The sequence below is a fragment of the Dendrobates tinctorius genome, unplaced genomic scaffold (genome assembly GCF_039654945.1).
Source record: "Dendrobates tinctorius isolate UK_male_01 unplaced genomic scaffold, ASM3965494v1 ptg000003l, whole genome shotgun sequence".
In the NCBI taxonomy this organism is placed as follows: Eukaryota; Metazoa; Chordata; class Amphibia; order Anura; family Dendrobatidae; genus Dendrobates; species Dendrobates tinctorius.
Window position 1 is genome coordinate 76,072,982 of NW_027361671.1, and position 6,218 is coordinate 76,079,199.

Below are 6,218 nucleotides of genomic sequence, written 5' to 3' on the forward strand. Positions count from 1 at the left end.
TTGGTATCTTCTGACACGTTACCACCGTTTCCTTAGTGTGAGAGTGGCTGCTCAAATATTTGGGCATCGCAACATGCAATATCATCTTGCCTCGCTCCAAGTGGACCGGGCGAGAGGCCTGAAACTATAAATGGAAAAGTGAAAACAGTTCTACAAAGTGTTCAAGTGTGGCATCAGTTGTCTCCAGGCATTCGGCATGGTGGGAGGAAGGAGGCTCAGGGTGAGGAATATGCGATCCAGAGTCACGGCTACTCAGACTTGACCGTGTTGAAGACAATGTGCAGGTGGTGGTTTCAAAGTGACAGGAAGTATTATCCGCTATCCAACTAACAACCTTTCGACACTGCTCTGGCTTCAATAGTGGTGTGCTGCTGTGGTCCCCTAGTACTTGGGAAAGTATGGTGGAACGAGAAGATGTGGGTGTTTCTTGTGGTCACATTTCAGCTTTCCCACGGCCTCGGCCTCTGCATGCACCACCACCACTTACCTGTGACTTACCACGTGCCTTGGCCATTTTAAATAGACTACAATTTTTTCCTCGTTCACTACAAATGGCTGAATTTTAAGCCAAAAGATATGTGATCCGTGTGCGTTTAAACGACAGTTTAAAATATCTGTCCTGTGGTTAAATTGTTTTTTTCAGCAAACTGTTGTCAATAACTACGGTAAGACACAGGAAAAACAGTTCAATGGAGGACTCAAATGCCACAATTTGTATCCCACCGATAGATGAGACGTCTGACAGAGATAGCCCACTTTCAAATATCTTTCCTGTATTTTTTTTATTTTTGGGGCAGAAAAAATGTGTGAATAAGTAGGCTAAGACACAACAAAAAAAATTCTATGGAGGCCTGAAACCTTCTGCATATTAAAAGAGAGCTGGGTCACCTGATAAAACCTGGGAGAAGATTAACCCTTGTTGTGCTGCCTGTCAGCAGGTCACACAAAGTATGTAAAATGCTGAGTCCACATAAAAATGCACAGCATTTTCATGAAAACACAATATATCTGGTATCCCATAGAAATGGCCACTTTGTCGGATACCACACATCCCAAACGTCTCTTCAGACACCACCACTAGAACACCATGTTGAACATGTTCTGTGATGCAACAGCCATGTTATTGTTTGCAAAGGGGTGTTTGTGGTCTCTGCAGAGTTCACCTATCATTTCTTGTGTCTCCCCCCTCTCAATGAGTTCAAATAAATATCAATTATAAAAAAAATCATAGGGTTGGACAGGAAGAGCAAATAGATAGTTGCGATATGGCACTGCGCCCTGCCAAGACTAGAGTTAAGGCCCCGTCTCACTAAGCGATCTCGGTAGCGAGATCGCTGCTGAGTCACAACTTTTGTGACATCTCACCAGCGAGATCGCTATGTGTGACAGCGATCAGCGAGCGGCCCCCCTGCCGGTATCGCTGATCGCTGGAAGAAACCTCTGGACATTTCTTTGGTTGCTGGTCTCCCTTTGGCCAGCACGCATCGCTGCGTGTGACAGGCGGGAGACTAGCGATCAGGTGTAAAAAATAATAAAAAAAAATAAAAAAATATAGTTATTCTCACCTTCCGACGTCCCGTTCAGCCATCCTGCCTCTCTCCACGCTCCGGTCCCAGTGATCCTTTCCACGAATGACCGCGAGACTTTGTTATCCCTCGAGACCGTGACATCTCGCGGTCATTCGTGCAAAGGATCACTTATTTTGATTCTATTTTTTACAGCGATGGCCAGCGATGCCAGGCGCTCGGCATCGCTGTGCTGATCGCTGGTGAAGCTGTCTGTGTAACAGCTCACCAGCGATCACATAGCGACTTACTAGCGATCCTGACACCTTGATATCGGTGTCGAGATCGCTGGTAAGTCGCTTAGTGTGACGGGGCCTTTACTTTTTTTAATTACCAACATTACATAAAAATGTTTACATGCAGATGAAGTTGATAGAAAACCACAATCTGTGTCCTCCCAGCATTCCTCTGTACACATCTTATTATTTAGATCACTATTACCTTGACCTCTTTCCCTTCAGCATTTCTCTGTCTTCAGATCACAGATATCAAAAAAATGCTTCAGACACAGGGCAATAAGTATTGCCTATGATTGAACAGTTCTGGATTATATTTATATAGTGTGAAACATTAATTAGGCCTAAAAAATTTATTTGTCTAAAACACAGTTGGTGGACACTTAGTAATCCCTCTCCCATTCAAAGGAATATGAAGCTCTTGAGATCCATTTGTAGGAGTCCAGATATTAAAACTACTAAACAACAAAGATTATCTTTTCAGTTGAAAAAGATTTTTGAAGAAATGTAAACAAGTTATTCAACATTTATTTAGCCTCCCTTCACAGCACAGTAGAACCATAATCGTGCTGTTTCACAATACTAGAGCAAAGGGAAAACAGAAATTCATGATGCAATAACGCAAATGCCCCACAACGAAGGTGAACTGTACTACAGTGCTGGGAACAGGATAAATTGCCCAATGTCTGATGCCAGACTCTTTCAAACATCAACTACCTGCTGTTGATCATCAGCGCTAAACAAAAACCAAAAAGCAAAATGCAGGGTTTTTTTTAATTAGTCTCTGGGCCCATATGTGAATTGTGAATCTCTCTTATTAAGGGCATGTCACACTAAGAGATATCGCTAGCAATATCACTATAACTTGTGACGTTATAGCGATATTGCTAGCGATATCGCTGTGTGTGATACTTACCTACAACCCGCTCCCCCACTGGTTATCGCTGATCGCGCGAGAACAGGCTGGACTGTTTCTCGTCGTCAGCTTCCTGCGGCGCTTCCTGCTGTGACGACGAGCGATGCGTGGAGCCGGGCGGGAGGACGCAGGATTGCCTGGTGTGACAGGTAAGTAACGACCCCCGTCCCCAGCGATGTCGCTAGTCAGATCTGCCTGTGTGGCAGCTCACTAGCAACCACTTAGCGATGCACCAGCGATCCTGACCTCGCCATAAGTGTGACAGTACCTTTACAGTCTCCAAGTTGTGTTGGTGTCAACAGAGCTTAATCTTAAATGAAGGTGGTTGGATGACTGCTGATGACCCTGAGGATTTAAAGAGTGCTTGTAAGATAGTATCAGGATCAACTTCAGCTGGAGGATTTTAAGCAACACTGGAGGAGGAGGAGGTTGTGTTTATTCTAGATTCACCTTCCTTCTTTGATGGGGTGTCACTTAATCTTAGAATTATGGGCTGTTCTGACGTTATCACACTACCATTCAAAGGAAAATTGCATTTCATTGGTTGTCCATCTAGGTATCTGTTGTAGTATTTTTTGTAGACACCAATTGCATCTTCCTTTCTTACAAACACAACCTCTGCAACTCCTGAACTCAACAAGTGTTCCAAGGGTTATTGGGGTGCGTGTTACTTTGATGCAGGGCATAAGCAAACAGTATGGGAGTACCAAATGAATAATGTGAACTTGGTTTTCATTTGGCCATCCAGTATGTGGGTTCAAAGGCTTATTGGCGTGCTTGCTACTTTGGTGCAGGGCAGGCCTTGCATTCAATGCATAGGCTTACAGTACGGGAGACACACTTTCTTTTAATGGGAACATTTTTGTCCTGAAGCCCTCAATTACATCTGTTGAAAGAGTTATTGGGGTGCGTGTTACTTTGGTGCAGGCCAGGCCTTGCATTCAATGCATAAGCAAACAGTATGGGAGACACACTTTCTCCTAATGGGAACATTTTTGTCATAGAATCGTAGAGTTGGAAGGGACCTCCTGGGCCATCTGGTCCAACCCCCTGCTCAAAGCAGGATTCGCTAAATCATCCCAGACAGATGTCTGTCCAGCCTCTGAAGACTTCTATTGAAGGAGAACTCACCACCTCTCGTGGCAGCCTGTTCCACTCATTGATCACTCTAAATGTCAAAAAGTTTTTTCTAATATCTAATCTATGTCTCCTCCCATTCAGTTTCATCCCATTGCTTCTAGTCTTTCCTTGTGCAAATGAGAATAAAGATGATCCTTCTACAATGTGAAAGCCCTTGAGATATTTGTAGACAGCTATTAAGTCTCCTCTCAGTCTTCTCTTTTGCAAGCTAAACATTCCCAAATCCTGCAACCTTTCCTCATAAGACAGGGTTTGCAGACTGGTCACCATTCTGGTCGCCCTTTTCTGAACTTGCTCCAGTTTGTTGATGTCTTTTTTAAAATGTGGCGCCCAGAACTGGACACGGTATTCCAGATGAGGTCTGACCAAAGAGGAGTAGAGGGCAATAATGACTTCACGTGATCTAGACTGTATGCTTCTGTTAATACATCCTAGAATTGCATTTGCCTCTTTTGCTGCTGCATCACACTGTTGACTCATATTCAGTCTGTGATCTATTAGTATATACAAGTCTTTTTCACATGTGCTGTTTCTTAGCCCTATTTCTCCCATTCTGTATATGCTTTTTCATTTTTATTGCCCAGATGTAGCACTTTGCATTTTTCCCTGTTAAAAACCATTCTGTTAGTTGCTGCCCACTGCTCCAGTTTATTTATATCTCTTTGAATCCTCTCTCTCTCTTCTCTAGTATTAGCTATCCCTCCTAGCTTTGTGTCATCAGCAAATTTAATCAGTTTACCCTCAATTCCTTCATCAGGACAGAGCCCTGTGGTACCCCACTTGAGACATTCTTCCAACTGGATGTGCAGCCATTTACGACCACTCTTTGGGTCCTATCACTAAGCCAGTTTTGAATCCACCTAACAGTTGCCTTGTCCATTCCATACTTAGTCATTTTTTTTAAATAAGGATTGTGTGAGATACTTTGTCAAATGCTTTGCTGGAGTCAAGATATACTATATCTACAGCATTTCCCTGATCCACCCAATCAGTGATTCTGTCATAGAAGGAAATTAAGTTAGTCTGACATGACTTATTAGTTACAAACCCATGCTGACTCTGTTTAATCACTTCATTCTTATCCAGGTACTTACATACTGTACATGTTGTTTAATAATTTGTTCAAAGATCTTTCCTGGTATAAAAGTCAGACTCACCGGCCTATATTTGCATGGGTCCACCTTCTTCCCCTTTTTGAAGATAGCAACAACATTTGCTCTTCTCCAGTCTTCTGGGACTTCTCCTGTTCTCCAAGAATTTTCAAAGATTATGGAGAGGGGTTCAAAAATTTCTTCTGCTATCTCCTTCAGTACTCTGGGGTGTAATTCATCTGGACCTGGAGACTTGAATTCATTTACGTTAGCTAAGTGTTTCCTCACTATATTTCTGTTTATAGATATCCTGGATTCTTCTATTCCCTTAATTGGACAGTGAAGAACTGTTGATGTTACATTTCCTTTCTGAGAGAAAACAGATGCAAAATAGGAATTTAAAAGTTCGGCCTTCTCAACAGCCTGTCTTACCATTTCATCATTTTCATCCTGTAAAAATCCTATAGCATCTTTGACTTTTCTTTTACTTTTGACATATCCCCAAAATCCTTTATTATTGCTTTTGATGTCTCTTGCAAGCCTCAATTCATTGTCAGCTTGATATAATCTGATTTGTGCCCTGCAGGTTCTGCAGACAGCATTATATTCTTCTTTAGATATGACTCCCTCTTTCCATTTTATAAACATTTCTTTCTTCCGTTTTAACATGTGCTTAAGTTCTGTATTCATCCATCCTGGTTTCCTTAAATGCTTCCTATTCTTCCCTCTTTTTGGAATTGTTAACAATTGTGCTTTGAGAATTTCATTTTTCAAGATTTCCCATCCTTCCTGGACATTTTTGTCCTTAAGGATATCCAGCCATTTCATCGCTCCAATTCTCTTTCTGAATCCCTTAAAATCTGCCTTTCTGAAATCTAACCTTGACGTCTGAGTCATGAGGCCCTCAAGTACATCTGTTGAAAGGGTTATTGGGGTGCGTGTTACTTTGGTGCAGGGCATGCCTTGCATTTAATGCATAAGCAAACAGTATGGGAGTACCAAATGAATAATGTGAACTTGGTTTTCATGTGGCCATCCAGTACGTGGGTTCAATGGCTTATTGGAGTTCATGTTACTTTGGTGCAGGGCAGGCCTTGCATTGAATGCATAGGCTAACAGTATGGGAGACACACTATGGGAGACACACTTTCTTCTAATGGGAACTTTTTTGTCATGAGGCCCTCAAATACATCTGTTGAAAGGGTTATTGGGGTGCGTGTTACTTTGGTGCAGGCCAGGCCTTTCATTCAATGCATAAGCAAACAGTATG